This window comes from Triticum aestivum, chromosome 3A (assembly GCF_018294505.1).
Source record: "Triticum aestivum cultivar Chinese Spring chromosome 3A, IWGSC CS RefSeq v2.1, whole genome shotgun sequence".
Taxonomy (NCBI): Eukaryota; Viridiplantae; Streptophyta; class Magnoliopsida; order Poales; family Poaceae; genus Triticum; species Triticum aestivum.
In genome coordinates, this window is record NC_057800.1 from 26,608,399 (window position 1) to 26,622,889 (window position 14,491).

Genomic DNA, 14,491 nt, shown 5'->3' on the forward strand with positions numbered 1-14,491 from the left:
CGCATGGCGGGCTTCTTCCGGTGATCTGCCTCGCCTTTGAAATGCTTGCCTTTCTTTCGACATTGATGGTTGGTCGGAAGAAATCGACGATGGCCCAGGTACACATTCTTCCTGCATTTGTCCAGGTATATACTTTTAGTGTCATCTAAACAGTGCGTGCATGCGTGGTATCCTTTGTTTGTCTGTCCTGAAAGGTTACTGAGAGCGGGCCAATCGTTGATGGTCACGAACAGCAACGCCTTAAGGTTAAATTCCTCCTGTCTGTGCTCATCCCACGTACGTACACCGTTTTCATTCCACAGCTGTAAAAGTTCTTCAACTAATGGCCTTAGGTACACATCAATTTCGTTGCCGGGTTGCTTAGGGCCTTGGATGAGAACTGGCATCATAATGAACTTCCGCTTCATGCACATCCAAGGAGGAAGGTTATACATACATAGAGTCACGGGCTAGGTGCTGTGATTGCTTCTCTGCTCTCTGAAAGGATTAATGCCATCCGCGCTTAAAGCAAACCATACATTCCTTGGGTCCTTTGCAAACTCATCCCAGTACTTTCTCTCAATTTTTCTCCACTGCGACCCGTCAGCGGGTGCTCTCAACTTCCCATCTTTCTTTCGGTTCTCACTGTGCCACCGCATCAACTTGGCATGCTCTTCGTTTTTGAACAGACGTTTCAACCGTGGTATTATAGGAGCATACCACATCACCTTCGCAGGAACCCTCTTCCTGGGGGGCTCGCCGTCAACATCACCAGGGTCATCTCGTCTGATCTTATACCACAATGCACCGCATACTGGGCATGCGTTCAGATCCTTGTATGCACCGCGGTAGAGGATGCAGTCATTAGGGCATGCATGTATCTTCTCCACCTCCAATCCTAGAGGGCATACGACCTTCTTTGCTGCGTATGTACTGTCGGGCAATTCGTTATCCTTTGGAAGCTTCTTCTTCAATATTTTCAGTAGCTTCTCAAATCCTTTGTCAGCCACAGCATTCTCTGCCTTCCACTGCAGCAATTCCAGTACGGTACCGAGCTTTGTGTTGCCATCTTCGCAATTGAGGTATAACCCTTTTTTGTGATCCTCTAACATGCGATCGAACTTCAGCTTCTCCTTTTGACTAATGCATTGCGTCCTTGCATCGACAATGACCCGGCGGAGATCATCATCATCGGGCACATCGTCTGGTTCCTCTTGATCTTCAGCAGCTTCACCCGTTGCAGCATCATTGGGCACATAGTCTGGTTCCTCTTGATCTTCACCAGCTCCCCCCGTTGCAGCATCACCGTATTCAGGGGCACATAGTTCTCATCGTAGTCTTCTTCTTCGCCGTCTTCCATCATAACCCCTATTTCTCCGTGCCTCGTCCAAACATTATAGTGTGGCATGAAACCCTTGTAAAGCAGGTGGGAGTGAAGGATTTTCCGGTTAGAGTAAGACCTCGTATTCCCACATTCAGTGCATGGACAACACATAAAACCATTCTGCTTGTTTGCCTCAGCCGCATCGAGAAACTCGTGCACGCCCTTAATGTACTCGCGGGTGTGTCTGTCACCGCACATCCATTGCCGGTTCATCTACGTGCATTATATATAATTAAGTGTCCAAATTCATAGAAGTTCATCATCACATTAAAACCAAAGTGCATACATAGTTCTCATCTAATAGCATATAGCTCTCCAGAGCATCTAATTAATTAAACCCTACATTGAAACTATGTAAAACATTTCAATGCGAAAACAAATGCGATCATAATCGTAACCAAGGTAACAATTGATCCAATGGCATAATGATACCAAGCCTCGGTATGAATGGCATATTTTCTAATCTTTCTAATCTCCAAGCGCATTGCATCCATCTTGATCTTGTGATCATCAACGACATCCGCAACATGCAACTCCAATATCATCTTCTCCTCCTCAATTTTTTTTATTTTTTCCTTCAACAAATTGTTTTCTTCTTCAACTAAATTTAACCTCTCGACAATAGGGTCGGTTGGCATTTCCGATTCACATACATCCTAGATAAATAAAATCTATGTCACGTTGGTCGGCATAATTTTCATAGACAATAAATGAACCAATAGTTATAAAGATAATATACACACCACATCAGGACGAGGGCCGACGGGGGCGGATACCAAAACCATCGCACTATATAAGATGCAATAATAAATGTAAGAAAATGATACAAGTATCTATCTAAACATACAAGTAAGAATATTTTTCCTTTCAGAAAGAAGATAAGAATAAGAGGCTCACCACGGTGGTGTCGATGATGAGATCGGCGCGGGTGATCGACGGCGGTGAAGACGGGGATGGGGCGTGATGGACCGCTAAATCTAGACAAATCTCGAGGAAAATGGAGCTTGGAGGTCGAGCTTCGAGAGGAGAAAGCTTAAGTAGTGTGGCTCGGGCATTCCATCGAACACCTCATGTGCATAGGAGGTGAGCTAGAGCACCACAAAACCCTCTCCCCCTCGGCCAGAGAAAAACAGAGCACTGGGGTGCTCTGCTCGCGAGCGAGGGGTAAATATAGACACCTCATTGGTCCCGGTTGGTGACATGAGCCGGGACTAAAGGGGAGCCTTTGGTCCCGGTTCAAGCCACCAACCGGGACCAATGGTGGTGGGCCAGGAGCGAGGCCCATTGGTCCCGGTTCATCCCACCAACCGGGACCAAAAGGTCCAGATGAACCGGGACCAATGGCCCACGTGGCCCGGCCGGCCCCCTGGGCTCACGAACCGGGACCAATGCCTACATTGGTCCCGGTTCTAGACTGAAGCGGGACTAATGGGATGACCCGGCCTGAACCAAAGCCCTGTTTTCTACTAGTGGACACTCACACTCATCCAATGGTGCAGATCATTGATCAAGACGTCCCTGGGTACCATCCGACGATGGGTGAAATTATAGGTTGAAAGATCTTTGTACAACAAAAACATGATCCTCATCATCCTCTACCCTGATTGGGCATCAGGTTGCACTTTCTTTTTTTAAATTGCGTGCAGTTTTCCTTTCTTTGCCGGAGATAAGTTCGGTTCAAAGAGTTCACACTCTCATTTTGCATTACTAGTACCATTTAACAACAGAATAAATCATACAACTTCCTAAACATGTAACCTGTAAGAAAACTCCCCAATCCATGGAACAAATTTGAAACTAGACAAAACTTTAACAATCATTTCTAAACTATCATTTCATTAAAGTGATTTCCGATTACTTTTTTACTCTTCAAGACAAGGGCATGTTGTGTTTCTTAAAAACAAACATGTCACGACGTGTCAAATATGGAGCAACGCTATTCATATGTACAAACTTTATAAAAATGTTTATGTATTAGTTCAATCTACTATCAGTTAGCTGAAATCAATGGAGTAGTTGCCAATCCAAATAAAGTACTCCTTCGATCCAAAATAAGTGTCGTTGGTTTGTACCAACGACACTTATTTTGAATCGGAGGGGGTAGTATGTAAAGATTTTGTAGAAGTTTTACGTAAAAATAGGATTTCCAGAGGTTATGGGCAAGTTGCCGCACGGCTTGGGCAATCAGAAAGGAGGAACTGCGGTGCTGCCTGGGTACGGTGAACATACACCAACATTAGGCACAATGAATTCAACGATATCCTCAGTTATAGCGGGCAACCTATGATTGATTGGTTGGTTTGATTAGGGAAATCCAAGCAATAGCCCCTACATCACGTCCTAGATTAGCTACAAACATGCTTAAAAATGATTTGGCGGGTGAACTTACGCGCAGGTGCAGGGAAAGGTGGTGGCGGATCCCATGTCAGGCGGAAGCCATCGGCATAGTTTTGAATAGCCGGCTATAGCGGAGCTATAGCCTTTTCAGCAGGGTGCCGCTAAATGCTCGCCTTCACGAATAGCCCGCTATAGCTTCACTATAGCTGATTTGGAGGCTCGCCGCTATTTTCCATAGCCCGCTACTTAAAACATTGGCTATCGGTGATGAACTGCTCGTAGTCAGTCGTATTTGTCACACCCGACGTGGCCATCACCGGCACGATGACAGTGTCACAACCTTTCAGAGCATAACCGGAGTAATTCCCGGTCGCGTCGGAACGCATGCCAACACGAACAAACATGTTGCTCCCGTTCCCACACCTCAGGCTCGTCCGCACCAGCTCTTTGTCCCGGCGTGCCACAGCCGCTGCTGCGGCCTCCTCCGTGCAATTGTACACTGACGAGGTTCTGGTTGGCGGTGTTGATCCTAAAAGGACGGGCCAGTTTGACGGAGGTGTTCCAAATCGGTACATGGCAGCTGTTGGAGCCTAACAAAAATTTCTGCATGCCATAATCAACGACACGCAAGTTGTCTTCCTCGTAAGAGATGTTGATGATTGGAGAGCCTAATCCGAAGGGCGTAGAGGTCCGTAGATAGGGAGTGTTGTTAAAGCAAGTGACCTCATAGTCCGGGGAAGGGCATGGTCTTCCTGTCTCCCAGTTGGTGAGCCAGAATGGGTAGGAGATGCTCAGGTCGCCGCATGTCTTGGGCGAGCCCGAGCAGCCTTCTCCTTGCTGCTCCTCAGCCGCCACGACGGCTAGCATCAGTGCTAGCCATAGGGCCGAGAAGAACTGGCAGCTCGGAGACATGGCAGAAGAAGATTTGGATAGATTGCAGTGAGCAACAAACGGCCGACTGGATCTGTTTGTCATGGGCAATGGGAACCTACATGTAAGCGAGAATACCACATGGTGGAAGCACGAACCATATATAGAGGGCAGCCGAGTGGAGTACTATTGGTGGGAACATTTGACTGGCAAATCAGGGCAAGATCACCGTCCAAAAATTCCCACCCAGTGACCCTTGGACTGGTAAGCAATGAGTTCTAATATTTCCGGGCAAACCATTTAACCATGACCAAGACCTCCATGGTGTGACGGGTAAGCTTTAGGCTGGTTTTTTCGGTTCTGGCTACTTCATGCTCTTGTTGCCTAGCTAGCTAGATTCTAATATTGGCACAACATTCACACTTGGTAGGTAACAAAATCCAATACAAAAAGAAGTTCCTCTGCCCTGATCTGTCACTGGATCGCACAATTTAGAAATTACATCCAAATTTCATTGTTTGCATGGGAGAAGTCAAGTTCAAACTGAGAGATCACACATTTATTTTGCTGTATTTAATTTTCTAACGTGCAACTTGGTTGAGTTAGAGATAATGATTTCTCGGAGCAAAATATGCAAACAATTTCAAGGAATGGCTACCTAGCCAATAACGTAGCTTCTTATGCCCATCTCTTCCCTTTTCCTTTTTAATTTATCTATCCGTACACACCACTCTTTTAAATATATACATTTTTTTCTTTTTTTGAAAAGGGGATAACAACGGCCTCTGCGTCATATGATGCACGCAGCCATAAATATATACAATTTGCAGTGGTGATTTTTTCTACTATTTCCATTCAAAACAAGTGTGAAACTTTTCTACGCAAATGAATTTCAAAACAATTGTGTAGGATCTCAATCCTCAGATTTTGTTCCGGTACATTAGATAAAATTGCTTGATTGGCATTTTTGTTTTCTATGGGAAACTTTGCTCGAAGGAAAAGAATTCTCACCGCGGCAAAGCTCTTGGAAAATTCCATTTTGTTTATGACAAATATGGTAAGGCATGTACCTTTTTTTCTTTTTAAAGGTGTTGTGGTTATTTACTTATGTTTTCAAGTTAATCATATGTGCAATGATATGTAAATTATAATTTCTCAAATACTCCTAGAAAAGGAGCATGCATTTTGGGGGGTTACAAGGATGCACACCCACTCAAAAATACTTTTATTCAGAGAGGCCTTGTCAGCCCATCACCAGTCCACCAGGGATAAGGCTCAAAAGTGAAATAAAAAGACAAGTAGGCCCATTTACCTCTATGTCTGAAAGCTTTGACCAGATTACTGCAATGGATGATGCCAATTTGGGCCATAGTGCCGACTTGAGAAGATTAAGAGTTTACACAAAATGTTACTAAAAAAAGGAGTTTACACAAACTAGTTAGATACCCGTGTGTGCAATGGAACAAATTTGTTCTAGTGGTTCAACATAGAATATTTTTGATTCAGTTCCCCTAAAAAGAAGGAAAATTTTGATTGAGTTGAGATTGAGATATGTTGTGGGAAGGTAATTCATAGGCAAATATAATGAAAGATATGATGAGATTGAGATTGTATAGGCACAACTATGTAAGTTGATTTTGTTGTTTACTTGCAAGGGATTTCTTCCCCCGGAGAAACGAGGAGGTGAGGGCCAGTTTGAAAAAAATAATCGGTGGAAGCAATGAAAGCAAAAGCAGCAAACACCCCTTTAATAATAGGAGACTAAGAGATCACTAGCGGATCCCCTAAACTCGATCTTTCAACGCCTTTTTCCAGATCTTCCCTTTTTCCTATCTTCAAAAAAAAATCCTAGTAGCAGATCTCCTAAACTTAACCCCCCAAACCAACTCGACCCACAAAGAAGCCTCTAATAATCTTCGGCTTCCTTCTTCATTCCGCGTGGCTAACAACGATTACTCGGCACTATGTGATGTCCATGAGCAAGATAGGGCCTAGGATAGATGATCCGCACAAGTAACTTGAGAGAGGCTCACCGAGCACGACATACACGTGCAACGAAGGAGTTGAGAATGTAGGTGAAATCCATCCTCCATGGGACATTGTTTGAGAACTTCTTCATTTGAAAGGGTGCTTCTCCTCTTCCGTCTTCCACGGACACATGGCATTGTCCAAAACACAACGAATCATCAAAATCGGTAATGGTCGGGCGGTTGTCATTGTTCTGTCTACATAAGGTGAGTTCTTCGTCTGTAGGTGCCCGGTGCGACGCCAGGACGGGATATTGTTTTCGTGCAATTATAGTTTCAGAGGGATCTAGCGGATGCTCTAACAAAAGCCACTTGCTGTGCACCAGCTCCACTTGTCCAATGATGCACACGTCTACGTACCTAATGACCGCACTAGTTTACATGCCTGCCACAACCGAAGCATCTGGCAAGTACCACACCTAATAATAATCGATCCTTTTGTGAATGACACTAACAATGACGGATTACTTATATGATATTAGTATATGATACTATCTTCTTAATGTATGGTATCATAGGTTAATATTTATGACAGGGTGTGCGCTGGCTCGTCAGCGGCGTGATATCTACCGGAAAGAAGCAGAAAAGCCAAAGGTGAAATCTCCATGGGGTCTACGGTAGATCGGGACAGCATTGGCCAACGACAAGATGCCACCAGCCCACCATGCAGCGAAATGCAATGAACCAGGGAAAATAATAAACAGACTAATCAAACGAGCATGTGCCGATATGGCTATCCGCGTCAGCACGCGCTGATTGGCTCGTAACTGTGGTACAGTAGATATAGTAGAGGGAAGTGGCGGCGTGGGCGGACTCACCGGCGCATGTCAGGCCGCGCAGCCTCCCGTCACCAGGGCAGAGGCATCCGAACGCCGCGTTCGCGTTGCTGTACCGGCACTGGCCACCGGTCGCGATGCCGGCGCCTGCCCAGTCCAGCAGGAACCCGGCCTTCAGGAGCCGGGTGTAGTTGGCCACCGTGGACATCGCCGCCTCCGTCCCGAGCACCGGCAGGTAATTGTACGTGCAGGTCCCGGTGTCGATCGCCGGCGGCCTGTCCCGGTCGTAGCTCCCGCCGAGGTACGCGAAGATGGGCTTGCCGGTGGCGTTCACGTACTGGGGCCCGCGCGGCTCCGTCCCGTTCTTGCAGTCGGAGAGGAAGCACAGGGCCTGGTTCGTGGGGCTGATGTTGAACGGGCTGAGGGCTAGGCTGGACGAGACGTTGAAGTCGGCGCGGCACACGCCGTCCGTGCCCGAGGCGACCCTGTTGTGGTAGACGACGAAGGAGCGGGTGGCATAGTCGATGCTGTGGACGTGGATGGGGGAGCCGCTCATGGAAGCCGTGGTGTTGCCGTCGATGCACCAGAGCTCGAAGGCCGGGTGGCCGCAGGAGGGCTCAGGCGGGGGTCGGCGGGGCGCGCCGAGCCAGAACGGGTACTTGATGGTGAAGTTCCCGCACGCCACCGGCTCGCACTGGGCGGCGTCCACCACATAGACACACCGGAGGAGGAGGAACGAGGCCAGGATGACCACCGCCGGAGGCATGAGACGCGCGACCATCTAGCTATATCTCTTGGTTGCGATGCGAATCAATGGAGTCTATGGGAGTGGATGATGTGTAGAAGCTAACTAGGTGGACGAAAGGGAAATGCGAATTGTATGGCTTTGTCTGACTGATCTTTTTCTATACGTTGGAAATTTTTATTTTATCAACACGAGTGGGAAACCGGTGCTGCCTCTTGACTTTTGTGGGTTGGAAGAGCAAAAGAAAGCTCTAGTTTGTGGTTCTAATTACTGATTTTTGAGCTGTGTATATGGTTCTGAATTTGTGATTGTGATGTTCATGTTGCAGGTAATTAAATTCTTGGTCATGTCATATGTGCCGGCATGCCGCATATGTGGATAACTATCGATGATCATGTCCCTATGTTAGATACTAGTAAAAGGTTGGTGATGTCTGATCAGGAGGGAGGCAGAAGAAAGTCATGCAAGGATCATTTTGTAGGTGGAAGATGGAACTACCTTGTACCAAAAGTACCATAAGCTAGATACAGTACTTTCAAACTGAAAGTGTTTTCTTATGACAGAAATTATAGTTAACATTTAGATGTACCAAATGACACACGATTCACTTATGGGCTTTGCTAATTTCCGACCGTTCTGTTTTTAGGAAACAGATACGAACAGCCAAGCGTACGCGCATGCAGGCGAACAAATTACTCGCCGTGCTAATTAGCTCCAATTGATTTAATTCAGTATGCATGCATGCATGCATGCATGTGAGGCGAAAATGATAATGTCAGCAAAGATTTCAACAAAATTTAAAATTCAAAGTGTTTTGTAGCTCAAATCATTGCTCTGATCGAAAAATTGTTTTCATATAGACGATTCGTCGCGGCGAGACCTTCACAACTGGATCTCATGTCACCTCTTTTGGTTTCTTTGTTGGATCTCACAGGTTTTTTCTTTTTTCTCCGATTTTCTTGTTTTTCATTTCTTGTCTTTTTTGTTTCTTTTTTCCATTTTCACTATGTGCAAATACAAGATGCACATTTTTTTGAGTTTTTAACACTTTTTGAATACATGATCAATATTTTCCAAATATACGGTGAATATTTCAATGGGAATAAATAGTTTTTCACACACCATGTATATTTTTTTGTATACATTAGGAACATTTTTATATACATGTTTAACATTTACTAAATGCATAATTAACTGTATTTAAGTATATATTTTTGGTGTCTACTTTTATCCAATGTATGTTGTACAATTTTTGTACACACCAGGAACTTTTTTATACATGTATAACATTTTTTAAATACATGATCAATATTTTTTCATACACATTGTATATTTATTTGATATATTTTTCGTATGCATGAGAAACATTTTTCTATACAGATTTCACATTTTTTTACTGCTTGATTAACATTTCTAGATACATGATCAAATTTTTTCATACACATTGTATACATGATACACATTTTTTCTATACATGTTTAGCCAAAGAGGATTACTCACACATCGCAATTGAATCACAAATGAGAGACATTGTAGATGAGTTTACTTGAAGATGAACGATTAACCGTCTTATAATGTCGTTTATTGCAATGTGGTCTTAATTATAAGTATTGATCTTATGAAGATGGAGATGGAGATTGTGGCGGAAAGAGCCTTCTAGGAATCCGAATATCCAATTCTGAGCTCGGGCTCATCTGCACCCGGTCAAGAAACAATTCATAAAAATTTAAAAAAAATCCAAATTTTTTGTGCAAGGTAGATACTTTGGTGCGTGAGGTGCGCTCCAGATTTCAAAGCATTTGGACATTCGAGTAGCACTCAGCAAAAAAGACAAATTGGGTCAGAACAATATATGAACAGTACACTTTTTGACAGACCCCAAATTTGTCTTTTTTGCCGAGAGCTACTCAGATGTCCAAATGATTTGAAATTTGAAGCGAACATCACGCACCAAATTATCTACCATGCCAAAAAAGGAATATTTTGAATTTTTCTAGTTTTTGATATGATTTTTTTGCTCAGCGCAGGTGCAGATGATCCTGGGAGCCAAAACGCCTCACTCCTAGGAATCCTCCTTCTCCTTTATATAGTGTGGATTGGCGGAATAGGGAGTCGAGGACACCTCATTGCGAATTGGACTTGGCCTAATACGAAAGGTTTGTGTTCTGACGTCACGAAGGCGGTGGCACCTTATACTACCGTTGAGACACTCTTCTTTGTTAGCTTGTGGGCAATGCCCAGATGGTAGTTTTTTCATGTCTTATGCTAACTGTTCTAAGAAAAATGTAAGAAATCATGTCTTATGGTGGTTACAATCATAAAATGTTCTCACACTGGGTAATCTCTTCATCCGCCTCACAAAACTAAACAAAAACAAATATTCATCTGCCTTAGAAAAAGGAAAAAATTGTTCTTCTGCTAGAGGATCTGTTATGTTGTACAAAATCTAGTGAAAAGATGTCAAACAATTGCCACGCCTTGCAGAATCTACATAATCTAGTTAGATATGCCAATCTTACAAAAAAGAAGTATTACTTAATAATTTCCTTAAAAAACCAAATATATTTCTTTTCTATTTCTCTTTGGCAAATCAGCTATTACTAGACTTACACTATTTGACCCTAGTTGCATTTTTATGCACACGTGTAATTCTGGGGGTTCTATTTGCAAAGTTCAGGGACTTGTGTGTATTTTTTTTCATTTCTTTCGGGTGCTCTTTTGTAGTAATTTGTATTGCGCCTTGATAATGTGTCTTTCTCGGAGTAAAGCTGGTTTACAGAACGATCCAACACGGTCTTTTTCGGAGTAAAGCTGGTTTACGGAACAATGCAACACGGCAATTTGTGATTGGGCGTTGGTTTAGGTACTCAGCCCATCCCCCTGAAAATCGCCCCTTAAAGTTGCCCATAATGTGGAGTATGATACTACTTTCTAATGCAAAGTATCATAAATTAGTATCTTATATTGCTTTATTAATTATCATACATGACACAAAGGAGTACTATATCATTTAATATGATACGGTATCACGATATGATACCATATCCTCTTTTTACTTATTTAATTGTATGTCACATTATAAAAATATCTAGTTGACATGTATGATATCGCTTATGATACTTCCTTGCGACCAACCTAATTGCATGTTGTTCTAGCATTTTTTCCGTCTTTCCAGACACTTTCCCTGCTAAAAAATAAAGATGCATTTTTGGCACACAAATAGTCAAACACCCAAATACGGTTCCGCGCAGAGAATAGAATTTTAGGGGTTGTTTGGTTCCTAGTCACACCTTGCCACACTTTGCAACACCTAATCTTAGCCAAGTTTGACCAAGTTAGGTAGGTGTTTGGTTTTAGCCACACCTAAGACAAATAATTTTTTATGAGCAGTGAAACCCACATGTCATAGACACAAAAAATATGGCAAGATTTCCTTAGGCAAGCCAAAATGTGGCTAACAATTTGAGCAACTCAACTAGGACAAGTGTAGCAAATGTGGCAAAAATCATGTGGCAATATACAGCAAAGATAATCACAATCCAAACAGCCCCTTATTCAGCTTAAGGGCCCGACATTATTCATGGCTCAACATTTTCTAAACAATGCAGATATAGTAATAGTACTGGTTCCGGGACAAAAGCATCTTAGTGGGGAATATTAGGCGGAAGCATATTACGCTTTTGCAGAGCACGCGCTTTACCCCGGGCGGCTCGATCGCCGGGCCGGCGCTCGCTGGCGTGGATCTCGGTCACCGCGTCCCCGCAGCTTGCCTGACCAGGGACGTCCGGCACGCGGCGGCCGCGACGACGAGCGACCGGCCGGCCCCCGAGGAGCTGGCCACGGCGAGGGGCACGGGCCAGAGGCCCGCCTGCACGGTGCCGCCGATCTCCCGCCGCGGAGCTCCTGCTCGATGTCGAGGTGCTCGGTAAGCTGGCGGCGGTGGCAGAACCGCTTGGGGAGGTGCAGTCGGAGGCGGTCGTAAACGCGCCTCTGCCAGAGGGAGGCGATGCAGTTGCCATCGCGCAAGCCGACAAAGGGCACGCCCTGCTCCCGGAGCATGCCGGCCACGACGATGCCCGCCGGCGCGGCACTGAGGACGATGGGCCCGTTCACCCGCTCGCACGGAGGGGAGTAGAGACCGTCCGCTCGATCAAATTCACCAGGGAGGAGGGGCACCATCGCTGATTTGGTAGCTAGCTATCTCTTCGGTCAGTTGAGCTTCCTGTTGGGTCGATGTTGTTCGTTGAGGGGGTGGGTGTGGGAGCTGGCCGGGGTGGTTAAAATGGGGAGATGTGCGAGACGCCATAGAAAGTGGTGGATCCTCCCTGGGCATCGAACTCTCCACAGGTGCTGCCACATCCACCGGTCTGCCTCCTCGCCCGACGAGCTCTCCCCACGCTGATGGGTACGTTGGCGCTGGACCATGTCGACGTGAACCCTGTAGGCTGATCGGACAGAGAAGAGGCCCTTATTATCAAACTGCCAGGCCAGGAAGTCCTCATGGTGCTCAAAAATTGGGATCTTCAGGATCACATTTGCATCCATTGCTGTACCAACTGTTCATCCCAGGTATGCGTCACTGGATCGATGAGTTCAACCACTTTTGTTAGTAAGGTGGGCCCTCTCGGGGTTCTAGGGTAGCGGACTTGCCCCGCCGGGAGCCAAGGGTCCTGCCATATACTTATGTTCTCACCGTACGTCCCCCACCCTCCATACCATGCCCTCCTTCACGATATCTACCCCTTGCAAGATGTTGCGCCAAACGTAGCTGATACCAGGTCTCGGAACCGCCGAAAGTAGGTCACCTCCTGGGTAGTATTTGGCTCGTAGGACTCGGGCACATAGAGATTCTGGTGCTTGTAGCAGGCGCCATACCTGGCGCGAAAGCATGGCCAAGTTGAAAGAGTGGAGATCTCTGAAACCCAGCCCACCTTGCTCCTTCGGCAGCGTCATCCTGTCCCAACTCACTCAGTGATGCTTCCTATCATCCTCCTGGTTTGCCCACCAGAACCGACAGATCATGGTGCAGATGTCGTCGCAAAGACCCTTTGTCAGATCGAAACAGGCCATGGCATAAGTTGGTATCGCTTGCGCCACCGTTTTTATCAGGATCTCTTTGCCCTTTTTTGAAAGCAGTTTTATCTTGTAACCCTGCAACAGCTCCCAGATTTTATCCCTAATGTACTCAAAGCACGCCTGGCGTGATCTGCCCACATAACTTGGAAGACCCAAGTACTTCCCTTGGAGCCCCTCCCCTCTAAGGCCTAGCACATGGAGTAGAGCATGCTTCTTTTGGGATGGTGTGTTCCTGCTAAACTGGATGGCCAACTTGTCCCGGTTTATCGTCTGCCCCGACCCTCTTTCATACACCTCCAAGATCTCATTCACGGTCTCCATACTTTCCTCCGTGGCCTCCAACAGCAGGAGCGAGTCATCGGCGAACAGGAGGTGTGTTACAGCCGGCGCCGTTGGAGCGATCCTTATGCCCTGTATCCGCCCTACGGTCTCCGCATGATTAATCAGTGCTGAGAGGCCTTCCGCGCAAATCAAAAACAGGTAGGGTGACACTGGATCACCTTGCCTCAAGCCCCGCCCAGGGATCACCGTATCCGTGCACCAGTCGTTGATCTTAAAGAGGAACCGGACCGTGCTCATACACTTCATAATCAGAGCCACGAAGGCCGGCGCAAAACCTAGCTGGTGCATGATTTTCTCCATGAATGACCATTCCACTCTATCATACGCCTTGCTCATATCTAGCTTCAAAGCTGCAAAGTGTGTGGCTCCCATTCTCTTCCTTTTCAGGTAATGGGTCATCTCATATGCCAAAATCGTGTTGTCTAAGATTAGCCTTCCCGGACAAAAGCACTTTGGTTTGGGGATATGATTTCATTCAAGACACTCTTCAACCGGTTGGCGAGCACTTTGGAGACAAGTTTATACACGACGTTACAGAGGCTGATCGGGCGTAGATCCTTCAAACTCTCTGGGTTTTGAACCTTCGGTATTAGCACCACAAGTGTGTCATTCCATCCCTCTGGTATACTGCCGCCTTGTAACACATGTAAAATCTCCCGCACCACATCCTCACCAATCAGGTTCCAATAATGCTTATAGAAAATCGCCAGAAGGCCATCCAACCCCGGCGCTTTGAGGTCTCCAATACTATCCAGGGCTGCTTTAACTTCCTCTGATGTAAATTCCGCAAGCAGGAAGGCATTCATCTGTGCCGTGATCTTTGGTTCGATATGGTTTAGAATTTCCGCCGACTCCGAACCTGCCATGGGGGTAAACAAGTTAGAGAAATAGTTAGTTACGAGGGCCTTCAAACCCTCCTCCCCCGTCACCTCCACACCGTCCTCCCTCTTCAGAC